This window comes from Cnephaeus nilssonii (genome assembly GCF_951640355.1).
Source record: "Cnephaeus nilssonii genome assembly, chromosome: 11".
Lineage (NCBI taxonomy): Eukaryota > Metazoa > Chordata > Mammalia > Chiroptera > Vespertilionidae > Cnephaeus > Cnephaeus nilssonii.
The window spans coordinates 20,331,955-20,347,177 of NC_137082.1; the positions used below are offsets into that span (position 1 = coordinate 20,331,955).

The following is a 15,223-nucleotide window of genomic DNA, read 5'->3' on the forward strand; positions in this document are numbered from 1 at the left end:
TGTTGGCCACACCTCCAATCTTATACAATAACTGTTTTATCAATGCACATAAAGAATATAGAATTTTACTATAATTTCAGATGGTTTGGTATAATTTCTAAAAACCATTGTAAACATTGCTAATGTTCTGAAGACCATTGAGCTGAGGTAGGATTCCCCTGGCTAGATGTTCCACAAGCCTCACCCCTCGTCATCTGTGAAGTCCTTCTACTATAGCACAATTTGTAGTCTTTACCCAGTGGTTGGCAAACTTTGTTTCAAAGCAATTCTTAATAGAATCCAACATGGTATAACATAGGAAAACTATGTTGTTCTGAGTAAAGTGGTTATGCGTAAATGTTCTTCCTCTTACATAGGAAGTAGCTTCAGAAACCTCTAAGAGAATTTTGAGCTAAGAGATTTAAAAACCAACATTTTAATATCTTATATTAAAAATCAAGCCAGGATGATGACCACAGTTAATCAGCAAATCATCCTACTGCTCAGGTTTCCAACATTAACAAGCTGAGCAGTATGATAAAAGGAAGAAAAACAAAATATTAGTTGTTTTTGATTGGTGGGTTGCTTTTGAGTGATATAAGAATAAAATAAGCCCTAGCCTGGTAGCTCAGCTGGTTAGAGCATCATACCAATACACCAAGGTTTTGGGTTCAATCACTGGTCAGGGCACATACAAGAATCAACCAATGAATGCATAAATAAGGGGAACACAAATCGATGTCTCTCTCTCTCCTCTCTCTCTTTCCCCTAAGATCAATCAATCAATCAATCAATTAAAGATAAACGCACTGAGAGATTTTTAAAAATGACTTTGATATTGACAATTAAACCAGGTGATCTATAGATAAAAGTTGCCAGCAAACATTTATTGGCTATATCTATACTGTATACTATGAGGCCTAACAAAAACTTTTGCTATGTGTACAGTTAAAACTTAGAAAAATAGGTACTTACAGGTTTTATTTGCTGTTTCTCTCAAGGAGCTCAGAACCTAAATTTATGTAAATTAAAATAAATTATATCTCTGATTAACATCCAGCCTTATGCTCCTTTTTTTCGTATTTTCTGTCTTTCCATCTTTATTCAAAGTTAAAAAATAAGGTAAATATTTTCTTATTGTAAACAGCTTTTTTCATGTATTGGTAATAATTTTTCATTGGTACATTTTTTAAAATATATTTTTTATTGATTTCAGAGAGGAAATAAGAGGGAAAGAGAGATAGAAACATCAATGATGAGAATCATTTATCATCTTCCTCCTGCATGTCCCCTACTGGGGATCTATCCTGGCATGTGCCCTGACCGGGAATCAAACCATGACCTCCTGGTTCATAGGTCAATGCTCAACCACCAAGCTATGCCGACCGGGCCAGTGGTACATATTTTTAATTACATTTCATTTATAATTCTCCTGCTAGATAAACTGATGACAATATCAGTCATCAAAATGATAAAGAAAGTAAAATGTAATTGGGTAGTAGACTAAGATTTAAAAGTTCTTCACTTCGCTATCAACTCACATACATTCTGCCATCACAGAAATGTAAGTTCTTACTTAAACATCTACATGAGACTATCAGACTCTGTCATTTTTTTTCATAAATGTTACATAATAAAAAATATAAGGTTTATATTTTGCAGAGCTGAAAAAGATTCCAGTTTTACCTCTTTTGGAAACTTGGAAATAAAGAAGCTACAATAAGTAAACATCTCACAAGAGCTCACTGGTGAAGAACAAATAAAATTTAAGTCGATGAATGATTTCAAATAATCATAGTAGATTTCCTCCCAATTTGTATCAAGTACTCCATGCTCAGTCTTTGGTCTTTCTGCATAATAGACATGTGAAATCACTCAGCCAGACATAGAGTCAGTCATATAACTTTATGATTAAATTCAAAGTAGATATAAAGAATAGTTTCATTTTGATAATCACTTTCTCTTTTTCTAAAACTTAAATGAATAATTTTAGGCTGTAATCAGCAAAACAGAGGTCAGAGATTTTAAGAATTAATTTACATTTCATTATGAAACAATTCCAGGTGCAAAATTAAAATGCTTCATTTTGCTTCTCAATCTTTATTTAAAATTCCATTTCTATTTTCATTCCTGCAGAAATGACATCCTATACTCATTTATGTTTTATTTGTTTGAGGAAAAAGAAAGACTGAACTCAGTCTACTGGGATCTAATTATCGGAACCTAATTCTAATTACAGTCTTTTAAATCAACGCTGTTGGCTTTCCTCCTCTCCACTTCGTTTAGAAAAAAAGGGCCATTTATATTGTTCAGAAGTTTTCCATGTTAGATACCTCTATTTATAGAAACCATGTACCAAGGGTTTTGTAGCTATAGAATCTCAGTTTGCCAAACAACTTCATGCTCATTTGAACTATGGAATTTCTTTGTAATTTAAATGTGCAGGATAAGAGACATGCAAAGATGAAACATATACAAATCAAGACTTTCTTGTTGAGATAGAACATAACATTTCCCCTGAAACCTAATTTTTGCAAAAGGTATAAAGAGAGCTACTAATAGGAGATGTTGCCTGTAGATGTTTAAATAAAATGCATAAATCTGAGCCCTATTATTAAACTGTCATAAGTCTACTATCAAAACAATATTTTTCTACTAACCCTGAACTGACAACAAATAATAGACAACACATTCAACTTGCAACTTTACAGTACATGTAAAGATAATTACTCCCAATTTTCTTCTTCATTTCATTTACCAGTATATTCTCCTTTGTAACATTTTTTTCTCTTGTCAGATAATAAATACTAGTATTTAGTCCAAAGGCTCTGAATTTATTTCACTTAGGCCCTGTTCCCTTACTGAATATTCACACTTAATTTTCACTCAGATATGTTCCCATCTCTACTAGTAAGCAAAGGCAAATGTAATCTCTTCTGTCAGTCTTGGTTACACAAGGACCATTATCATGACATTTCTTGCCACACACACCTACTCACTTATATTAAGATATACGCCAAAGGCAAGTACTAGGGAGAACAAAGGCGAATCATTTCAGCAGGCAATGAAGTATCCCACTACTGACTCATCAAAGGCTGTGGTTTTCCTCCTGGTCTAGCCACAAGAAATACATCAAACACTGATGAACACAAATAAATGTATTGACAATTCAAGTTGAAACTAGCAACTGCACTTTGAGCCTAGACTCAAACACCATATCTCTACAGGAGTGTGGCGTTTGATAGAACATCATAGATATTCCATGGTCAACATTTTGGGCCAACAAGGTTGAGATTTTCACTGTGACGGGGCACGTATGTGGTTTTTCTTTCCTCTGCAGAACTTCTTAGAAACTTTAATGAGGCAAAAAAGGAAACTAAGACAGTGGTTCTCAAACTTTAGTGAGCAGCATAATCACCCGAAGGCCTTATTAACACATGGACTGTGTTGGGCCTCCAGAGTTTTCTGATTCAGTAGGTCTGCGGAGGGCCTGAGATCTTACATCTCTAACAAGCTTCCAAATGATGTGACTGCTGGTCACCCAGTGGCCACATATTGAGAAGGTTTGAGCTTAAAAAATACATTTCACAGTTTCATTGATGATTTTTTCCTTTTTTATGAAAAATGTATCTTACAGTACTACTGTTTCCTATGATATATGTTAGGAAGTATGTTTTAGCTTGGGAAAGAATTCTGACAACAAATAAGAGCGAAGTGATTCCTTCACTTCTAATATGACACTTTAGAAAGAACTTATGGAAAAGGGTTCATGAAGATAGTTATCTTCTCCTCATAATTTATGACAAGTGATAGTCCTTTAGTTATTTCTGATATGTACAGTTTAGTATTCTAACGTTTAGGAATTCGGTGAAGCAAGAAGTAGATAATACCAGGAATGTCAAAATCCTTAGGTCCAAAGCGGGTATTGTTAAATAATCTTTCCTTTTACAAAACTTTATAATCAGGGCCTTCCTTTGGGGGAAATAAAATAAAGAATTTAACAAGTCTTACTAAAATAAAAAGGGCTTGATTTCTATTTCTTGTAGTGGACTTTGAAGTGTTCATTAGTTCCTTGGGTTTTGTGTTAAAGTGTTTGAAAATTTGTTTTTCTAAAAAAAGAAAAAAAAAAGAACTCTTATGTTAATAAACATGTAATCTTATGTAATAAAAGCCTAATATGCAAATCGTCCCTTTGGACGGTCGTTTGAATGGGAGTTCAACCAGGAGTTCCACCACTCGCTATGACGTGTGCTTACCACCACGGGTTGGCGCAAAACATGGCAGGCGTCGGTGACATGGTAGCAGGCGGCAGTGAAGGTGCTGCTGACCCCAATGGGCCCTGAGGAGAATGGTACCACGGCAGGATGGTAGAGCAGGTGGCACCAGTCCAAGGTGGGGTGCCAGGCAGGGCTGCGGGGCTGCGAGGCAGGGGGCACAAGCAGGGGCCCGATCCCCACAGGCCACCCAAGGGACCTCACTCATGCACAAATTCATGCACTAGGCCTCTAGTAGAACTATAAATGCATGCCAGTACAGGAAATAGTACTGTAAATAAATAAATAAATAAATAAATAAATACACACACACACACACACACACACACACACACACACACACACACACTAGAGGCCCGGTGCATGAAATTCGTGCACGGGGTTGGGGGTGTCCCTCAGCCCAGCCTGCACCTTCTCCATTCTGGGACCCCTTGAGGGATGTCCGACTGCCCTTTTCGAATCCCGGTAGAATCGGGCCTAAATGGGCAGTCGGACAGCCCTCTCACAATCCAGGACTGCTTGCCTGCCTGCCTTCCTGATTGCCCCTAACCGCTTCTGCCTGCCAGCCTGATCAACCCCTAACCACTCCCCTGCCAGCCTGATTGCCCCTAACTGCCCTCCCCTGCAGGTCTGGTCCCCCGCAACTGCTCTCCCCTGCAGGCCTGGGTTCCCCCCAACTGCCCTTCCCTACAGTCCTGGTCGCCCCCAACTTCCCTCCTCTGCCAGCCTGGTCACTCCTAACTGCCCTCCCCTGCAGGGTTGATCCACTCCAACTGCCCTCCCCTGCAGGCCTGGTCCCTACCAACTGCCCTCCCCTGCTGGCCTGATCGCCCACAACTGCCCTCCCTGCTGGCCATCTTGTATCCACATGGGGGCAGCCATCTTTGACCACATGGGTGCAGCCATCTTGTGTGTTGGAATGATGGTCAATTTGCATATTACTCTTTTATTAGATAGGATATATATATTTTACTCTCCCAAGGAAATTTATTCTAAAAAAGTAGTTCAAAAGAAGAAAAAGTTTAGGCCCAAAAACATTGTTTCCAATATGAGCTACAATATTTTCAAAGTTAAACAAATTAAATATCTCTAAATGTGGAAAGAGTTAATAGACTGTGGATATTAAATTGAGGAAACAGAATTTCAGATTAAACTGAAGTTATGAAAGATGTGACAGCATAAGGATGCTATGTGCAAAACTAGATCTCAGAATTACTTCTCTGCTCAGATAGCACTGCACACAAGAAGGGTCAGCTGAATTATAGTACTGAGAATATAAATAATTTTGATTTTTCTTCTTTTAAAAAAAGTGTCAATATTATTTAACAATATACAAACTTTTTTTCTTGTAATCCTCATCAGAGAATAGTTTTCCATTGATTTACAGAGGGAGTAGAAGGGAGGGAGGGAGAAGCAGAAAAAGAAGGGAGAGAGAGAGAGAGAGAGAGAGAGAGAGAGAGAGAGAGAGAGAGAGAAACATTGATGTGAGAGAGACACATCTATAGGTTGCCTCCTACACCTGCCCCAACTAGGCCAGGATCAAACCTGCAACCCAGGTACATGCCCTTGACCGGGAATCAAACCCGTAACCCTTCTGTGCCTATGGTCTAACCACTTAGAACACTAGCCAGGGCAACAATATATAAACATTTTTAAATATTCCTATCAATATGTCCATTCACCCCAAAATGTACAACTTTAACTTTCTGGCAACTGGTATTAACAGTGCTAAGCTCAGAACATGATAGAATTGTCTGGAATAGTTAGGTAAAAAGTTAGTGGAGAAAAGGAAAAAATAAAAGGAGATTGGAAGCATCCCCAACTTAATTTTCTTCATATCTTAAATGAGGCTCTCTGCACACAAACAGTAGGCCCAAGCCTTATATCTGTATTTACTTTAGTAAATACATTAAAGTTAATGCAAATGGATGTGTGTCCACCAGAAATTAATAATCACTTTTAGGCCTTAACATTTTAATCTTTTTTATTTTCTACATTTTTAAATAAGCTGAATGTAAGAGAAATATATATAAGACTAGGGTTTGTTTTAGTGGACATAACTTTAGATCCCTTTGTTTTTCCTTAGCTGCAATCAGGTTAAAATTCTGGGTGATAAATTTGCTCTTTTTAAAGAAATGTTATTTTTTCTCATAAAAAAAGTACACACCCTCTCTTCACTGTAATTAAGTGTTAACATGAAATTAGAGATTATACTGATTACAAATTATATTTCCATCCTATAGTTTTGCTAAAAAGGCTCAGGATTTTGAAGTTGAATAGAAAGGCTCTGAGTTGGGTACTCACTGAACAAGGCACAAGGCTTTTTTTCTTTTCTCATTATAACATTTTTACATAGATTTTTCAATATTCAGAGCTATAAGTATATTCTCTACAAAACACTGCCTTTGATTTAAAACATCTGCCTTAAATTTCTGACCCTCAAAGAATAATTTAGAAGTACAGAACATTTTTTTCCAGTTATTTAAAAACTGATGGGTGGTACAATTATGAAGTTGCCCTAAAAAGCAAATCTCAGCATATTCTTAATCAGAGTAAAATGTGATTCTTTCCAACAAATGCACTGTTGAATTTCTTTCTGCCTTTGTCAGGAAAACAGCTGTGAACAGATTAAACTTTCCGATTTTTTAAATCTTCTCTCATGACTCACTTGAGACACAATTTTATGTTACATAATTTTGAAACTTAAAGCTAACACAACCTCCAGTTCATGCAAGCACCCTGTGGGGCTCAGCTCCTTGGTGAGTATGCACATATTGAGGGCCTACTATGTGCTGAGCACTGTCCTTAATTGCTGTCCCAAGTTATCTCTAATTTCAGGGAGAGAGGAAGGGAAGGCATGCAGCTAGGCAGCTTGCAATGTCCTGATGAAAAGAACTAGGAAACCATTGACATGACTGAGAATACAATCATTCATATTGATTGGATAAATCTCTCAAAATTCTTGAATTCCACTTCTGTGAGAATTAAGATTTTGATCCAGGCTGATGGAGGGGTCATCAATAGGAACAAGAGTAATAAAACCATTGGAACCATTCTCCCAACACTGAATATATAATACACTAGACAATCTACTCAGGGAAGGACTAGGGTGTGTTCATGTATACAGTGACAGTTCTTTCCATGTAAAAAAACAAGGTGTACGTGCTGACATGTACAGGGGGGTTCATGGGAGCAACAGGGCAGGAAGCTTCAAAATGGGACTACCTTGAAGTAAACTGGACAGATGGCCAATACATATAAAGCCACTGAAATACACAGAGCACTGGCATCCATGCATATTTAAAGAGGAAGGAGGGTTGAAGGAGACAGCAAAAGTCAAAACCTGGAGATCTTTAATGAAGACCATTAAGCACAGTCATGAAGGCCATGTTAGTCTGTTTTATTATGAATAAAACTGTCTTAGTTTAGACAGTTCTCAAGTGTGTATTCTATGCAATAACATCTTCATATAAAATCAGGTTTGTACCAGGAAATTTAAAACCAAAGAAATTTAAATGTATCCATTAAAATTATATTAGCAATTAACAAAAGTTACCCAAAACCATTGTGAAAAAAAAAATAAGACAGGTGAGTTCATGTGAATAATGCAGACACTAAAAAATGTAAGCGGAGTACAATTAATGGATGTGCTAACTGCTATTCCTTGTAGCCTGCAACATTTCCATCCACTAGCCCCCCACAGATACATTATACCAGATTGTGAAGCCCTCTGCAAAGTATAAAGTGCTATAAATATACTGGATAATAATGATAATTCATCTTGCCTTCCATCTCTATAGCATTTATTTATATTACTCTAAATTTGAGCTTTTATTGTTCCCAAATGAATCTATGGGCCCATATTTCTTTCCTTTCCTCCTGCAGTAATACAATCTAAGCATGTCAGGCAGGCCGGAGTGGGATGGGAGGCAGGGTTTGCCTGCAGTGGTTTACACAGAATGGGTCAAAGGACCACAACACAGTCCACTTTCCTGATCAATCACAATGGGTACCGTCAGATTTCCTCTCGCTGGTAAAAGTTGACAGAGTGAGAAAGCCCCTCTCAGTTGGTCATTTCTGCCAACAATTAATAGCATTGTCCTATAAAAGCAGCATCTGACCATTGTGTCTTTTGAAACATTTTCTTTTGAGCTTTAAATGTTCTTATCCCAGCATGTATAGGATTGCACAGTGATATTGCACCCTGATTTTGCATCTTGCCTTTGCTCTGCCCCATATCTCCATCAGAGACAGGCTGCTGAAACTGGAGACCCTGTGATCTCCTAGTAACAAAATGGTTCTACTTGAATATCACACCATTTAATTTGTCTCCACTAAATAAGCAGTTGGCCATCGCTGGCCTGCATTTGGACTCCATGGGAGTTCTCAAGTCAGGGACCATCCAGCTTTACAAAGAAAAGGAGGTGATGACAAAAAATAAATAGAAGAAGAAATAGAGGGAAACAGTGATATAGTTGAATAGAAGCTAAGTTAACCTGTGTACTGTCATGAACTTGTATGAGTCTGTTCTTTTCTTATTTTTAATATAACACTATATCATATTCTATAAAGTTAACCTTTTAAAATTTCCTTTCAGATACATTCAACAATTTAATTGATCATAAATGCAATGTTTGTTATTGTACTAGAATGACTAACTTCCAATCATGAATTGAATAACTACTAAAAATGTTCTTTTAAACAAATCAATGTAATTACTGTAATGGGCTAAAAAAAACAAACCAAAAAACACACACAAATAACCATGTCAATCAACACATTAAAAATTGGACAAAATTTAACATAAATTCATAATAAAAATCTCAGAAGAGTAAATATAGAGGAGAACTTCTTCAAATTTACAAAAAGCTGAAACAACCAAACTGCCTGTTAGAAGATGAATGGTTAAGCAAACTGGGGTTTACCCATACTGTAGTCTATGACAGGCACACCTCAGCGAGATTGTGGGTTCATTCCAGACCACCCAGATAAAGAGAGTATTGCAATAGAATGAATCACACAATGTTTTTGGTTTCCCAGTGCATATAAAAGTTATGTTTACACTATAGTTTATTTAGTGTGCGATAGCATTAGGTCTAAAATATGTACATTCCTTAATTCAAAAATACTTTATTGTTAAAAAATGCTAATTATCATCTGAGCCTTCAGTGAGCCATAACCTCTGGCTGTCTTGCTTTGATGCTGATGGCTACTGACTGATCAGAGTGATGGGTTGCTGAAGGCTGGTGTGGCTGTCTCAGTTTCTTAAAATAAGAAAGCAGTCAAGTTTGCCCCATCCATGGACTCTTCCTTTCACAAATGCTTTCTCTGTAACAGGCCATGATGTTTGATAGCATTTTATCCACAGTAGAACTTCCTTCAAAAGTGGAGTCAATCCAATCAAACCTTGCCTCTGATCTAAGAAGTCTATGTAACATTTTAAATCCTTCATTGTCTTTTCAACAGTCTTCACAGTATCTTCACCAGAGGTAGATTCCATCTCAAGAAACTACTTTCTCTGCGCATCCATAAGAAGCGACTCTTCATTAAGTTTCATCCTGAGATTCCAGCACTTCAGTCTCATCTTCAGGCTCCGCTTTAATTCTAGTTCTCCTGCTATGTCTACCACATCTGCAGCTAACTTCCTCCACTGAAGTCCTGACCCCCTCAAAGTCATCCATCAGGGTTGGAATCAACTTCTTTCAAACTCCTGCTAATGTTATTTTGTCCTCTTCCCATCACAACGGTTCTTAATGGCATCTGGAATGGAGAATTCTTTCCTTCAATTTACTTTATGCAGATCCAACAGAGGAAGTACTATCTATAGGAGCAATAGCCTTAGGGAATATTTATATTTCCTTTTTTAAATTTACCTTTCTTGTTGAAAGTTATACACATGTACTCTTTTCCCCCCACTGACTCCTTCTAGTCCATTTCCTCCCCCATCCCAAGCCTTTACCACACTATTGTCTGTGTCCAAGGGTTATGGATATACTAGAGGCCCGGTGCACGAAATCCATGCATGGGTGGGGGGGGCAGTGTCCCACAGCCCAGCCTGCACCCTCTCCAATCTGGGACCCCTTGAGGGATGTCCAACCGCCCGTTTAGGCCCGATGTTGTGGCTGGTATGATCTTCTACCCAGACCACTAAAACTTTCTCCATATCAGCTGGGTGTCTGGCGGTGGCAGCAGGAAAGGACCCAGGGATGGCGGTGAGGGAAACCGGCTGGCCAGCAGCGGCAGCAGGGCGGGACGAGGGCCTGTGATGCTGTTCTGCTTTCTCCTTATTCTTGTGTTCACAAGAGTAACACTTTTAATTTCCTTCAAAAAAAAATTTTCCCATATATTTACAAATTGGCTAACTATTTGGCACAAGAGCCTAGCTTTTAGCCTATCTCAGCTTTTGACATTCTTTCCTCACTAAGCTTAATCATTTCTAGCTTTTGATTTAGAGTAAGAGACACACCACTCTTCCTTTCATTTGAACTTTTAGAAGCCATGATAGGGTTATTAAATGGCCTAACTTCAATATCATTGTGTTTCAGAAAATAGAGAGGGAGAGAGATGGGAAACAGGTGACCAGTGGAGCAGTCAGAGCACACACATGTGTCAGTTAAGTTTGCTGTCTTATGTGGGCATGGTTTGTGATGCCACAAAACAATTACAATGGTAACATCAAGTATCACTGATCACAAGTCACCAGAACAAATATAATACTAATGAAAAAGTTTAAAATGTTACCATAATTACCATAACGTGACACAGGGACATGAAGTGAGCTAATGCTGTTGAAAAAAATGGCATCAATAGACATGGAGTTGCCACAAACCTTCAATTTGTAAAAAAAAAAAAAAAAAAAAAAAAAAAAAAAAAAAAAAAGCAGTGTTTTCTAAGTGCAATAAACAAAGCTCAATAAATAAGGTATGCCTTCACTTAGCAATAAAAGGAACAAACTATTAAAACATGCAATGAGTTAGATAAATCTCAAGGACATTGTCCTTAGTGGAAAAGACTCAATGTCCAAAGGTCACCTACTGTAAGATTCCATTTATATGCAGGCATACCTCACTTTATTGTGCTTCACAGATACTGCAATTTCATCAACATTGAGGCAAGACCATCTACCAGCAAAAAGATAATGACTCACTGAAGGCTCAGATGATGATTAGCATTTTTAGTAACAACGTATTTTTAAATTATGATATGTACATTTTTAGACCTAGTCCTATTGCACAGATAATAGACTACACCATAGTGTAAACATAACTTTTATATGCACTAGGGCCGTGGTTGGCAAACTGCTGCTCGCGAGCCACATGCAGCTCTTTGGCCCCTTGAGTGTGGCTCTTCCACAAAATGTCATGGCCTGGGTGAGTCTATTTTGAAGAAGTGGCATTAGAAGAAGTTTAAGTTTAAAAAATTTGGCTCTCAAAAGAAATTTCAATCATTGTACTGTTGATATTTGGCTCTGTTGACTAATGAGTTTGCCGACCACTGCACTAGAGAAACCAAAAAGTTTGTGTAACTCACTCTATAGAGATATTTGCTGTATCATGGTGGTCTGGAACTGGACCTGCAATATCTCTGAGGGGCTCCTATAACATTCTCAAAATGGCAAATCACAGAGATGGAGGATCGATTTATGGTTTCCAAGTGTTAGGGATGGTGGAGGTAGGGATGAGTGTGACTACAAAATGCATTAAGTAGATTTTCATGGTAAGGTAATATTTCTGTACATGTTAGTGGTATTTCCACACATGTGATCAGATGGAATAGAACTATGTACTAACATGGTACCAGTGTCAATTTCCTGGGTTTGGTATCCTATCTAATAAAGAGGGAATATGCTAATTGACTGTCACGCCCTCAAAGATGGCGGCACCCACAGCCACAAGATGGCGGCGCACGGTGCCCTCAGTCCCGCCGGGGCAGCAGGCGCGCGGCATGGCCGGGCCCGCCCCCAGGTGAGTTCGGCCACTCCGTGCCTGCCTCCAGAGTCCCCCAGTTCCCTCAGCCCCCCAGCCACCCAGGGCTGACCTAAGGTGCAGGCAAGCCTCGGATGTCAGCTGCCCAGCCGCTGAGGGCCACCCAAGGCTCAGGTTACCAGGGCTGGCCAAGGCTTGCACTGCCGGCAGTGGTAACAGCAGAGGTGTGATGGGGGCATAGCCTTCCCCTGATCACCTCCCACCCCTGAGGGCTCCAGGACTGTTAGAGGGGACAGGCCGGGCTGAGGGACCGCCCCCTCCAATGCATGAATTTTCATGCACCGGGACTCTAATCCTATATAATAAAAGGTCAGACTATAAGCATAACAACGGGAACAGTCACTTTGAGGTGGGGGGCCGGTGAGCAGAACCAGGTGGCTGGCGACAGCAGTGGGGTGGGACCCAGGCCTGGGGAGGGGAACCGGCTGGCTGGTGAGGTGGTGGAGCAGGATGAGGGCCGGCGAGGGGAACCAGCTGGCTGGTGGCCCAGTGGGACCCAGGGCCAGTGAAGGGAACCAGGTAGCTAGAGGTGGCGGCAGGGAAGGATGGGGGCCTGCGAAAGGAACTGGGTGTCTGGCGGTGGTGGCAGGGCAGGACCCGGGGATGGCAGTAAGGGAAACCGGCTGGCTGGCGGCGGCAGCAGGGCGTGACGAAGGCCTATGAGGGGAACTGGCTGGCTGGTGGTGGCGAGGTGGGACAAGGGCCTGTGGGACGAGAGCCTGCAAGGGAAACTGGGTGGCTGGCAGCAGCAGTGGTGGCCAGTGACTGGCAAGCAGGTAAAAAATGGCCCTGATCGCAGGCTAGGCCTAGGGACCCTACCCGCGCACCATTTTGCGCGCTGGGCCTCTAGTTGTGATATAGTTATGTAAAATGTAGTTTTCCCCACTTGGGGAAACCAGATAAAGTGTACAAAGATCCCTTTTGTATCATTTTTGCAACTTCCTATTACCCTATAGTGAGTTAAAAAATAAAATTTAAAAAAATACAATGATCTCTTTTAATTAGGCACAAGAAATATGTTTTATATATGGATACAGAGAGATGTTATAGACAAATAAATAGCTGCATACCTATATGCATAGATAATCCTATCTAATAATAGACAAATATGCAAATTGACCATACCTCCGACACACCCACAAACCACGCCCACAAGCCACGCCCACCATCCCATCAGAGCGAGCATGCAAATTAACCCAAACCAAGATGGCTACAGCCACAGAGAGCAAGGTTTCCTAGGTAACAGAGGAAGCCAAGCTTTCCACCTGCCCTTGCCAGGCCTAAGCCTCCACTCAAGCTACAAATTTTCAATTATAGAAGGTAAACAAATTCAAACAAATGGCGGCAGAATGGAGCTTGAGAGAGCAGGCCAGGGTTGCCGCCGGCAACAGGGGAAGCAAAGCTTTCCGCACACCCTGGCAGGGCCCACCTGCTTAAGGCAACAAAGTTTCAATTATAACCCCAGCACAAATGGCTACCGGCCTCGAAGGGAGCCCCAGGCTTGGCTCTGCTCCAGGCTACAAAGTTTCAATTGTAGAAGGAAAATAAATTCCAGATACCAGGGCCTCTGCTTGCATTGCCAGGGGGTGTGGCCCGCCTGCAAACCACCACAGGCCCCTCGCTCAGGCCGCCCCACACACCAAGGGAACCCGCACCTGATCTGGGACGCCCTTCAGGGCAAACCAGCTGGCCCCCACCACTGTACCAGGCCTCTATCCTATCTAATAAAAGAGTAATATGCAGATTGATCATCACTACAACACACAATATAGCTGCCCCCATGTGGTCAAAGATCCTGCCCCCATGTGGACACAAGATGGCAACCACAAGATGGCCAGCAGGAGCGGGCAGTTGGGAGGCACCTGGCCTGCAAGGGAGGGCAGTTGAGAAGGACCAGGCCTGCAAGGGAGGGCAGTTGGAGGTGATCAACCCTGCAGGAGAGGGCAGTTAGGGGTAACCAGGCCGGCAGAGGAGGGAAGTTGGGGGCAAACAGGCTGGCAGCAGAGTGGTTAGGGGGTGATCAGGCTGGCAGGCAGAAGCGGTTAGGGGCAATCAGGAAGGCAGGCAGGCAAGCAGTTGGGAGCCAGCAGTCCTGGATTGTGAGAGGGATGTCCGACTGCCCGTTTAGGCCCGATCCCGATGGGCCTAAACGGGCAGTCGGACATCTCTCGAGGGGTCCCAGATTGGAGAGGGTACAGGCTGGGCTGAGGGACAACCCCCCTCTGTGCACGAATTTTGTGCACCGGGCCTCTAGTACTTAATATTCTTTGAAAAGCTTTATAACTGGATGTCAACTCATCAAAATCTATAGAGCATAAAAGAAATAATAAAGACAACTATATATATATAACTGAGAATATTTAGATTGCATTTCTTTTAGAGGATCGTAAGCTGACCACTCTGAATGGTACAGATAGTTTTGGGCTGGCAGAATGTTACATCATATAATTGGTTCTCCAAAATGGCCAAGAAAAAGTAAAATATCTGTCAAAGTATCTGCCATTCTGAGAGAAGACCTTCCTCAGTTGAAGGTTCTAGTACAAAATATCAAGTCTTCTCTCTCTCTCTCTCTCTCTCTCTCTCTCTCTCTCTCACACACACACACACACACACACACACACACAAACACACACACGCATACTGAAGAATCTATATATATAAAAGCCCAGCGAACGGACCAGTGGAACAACCAGAATGACCAGAATGACCAGTGGCTATGACACGCACTGCAGCAGCAAACCAGCCTGATCTAGGTCCCAATAGGCCCCCGCCCCCCGGCCAACCCAGCCCTCGATCAACCCCCAACCCCCAATTGGAGGTGAGGTCAGCTGGCCAACCACCACAGCCCCGCCCCCCAGCCAGTCCCACCCACAATCAGTCCCCAACACCCCATGGGGTGGGCCGGCCGGGCCCCACCCATGCACAAATTTGTGCACTGGGCCTCTAGTGAATGAATGAATGAGGAAGTAAAACATAAAGGAACAA

At 41.1% G+C, this 15,223-nt stretch overlaps 1 protein-coding gene across 5 annotated transcripts in view; it reads right to left on the reverse strand.

Annotated features, from left to right (window-relative positions):
- The window catches only part of MACROD2 (mono-ADP ribosylhydrolase 2), a gene marked incomplete at its 3' end in the record, with an annotated part of 1,993,251 nt that overhangs the window by 660,274 nt on the left and 1,317,754 nt on the right, over window positions 1-15,223 (reverse strand). The gene's annotated exons all lie outside the window — the stretch shown is intronic.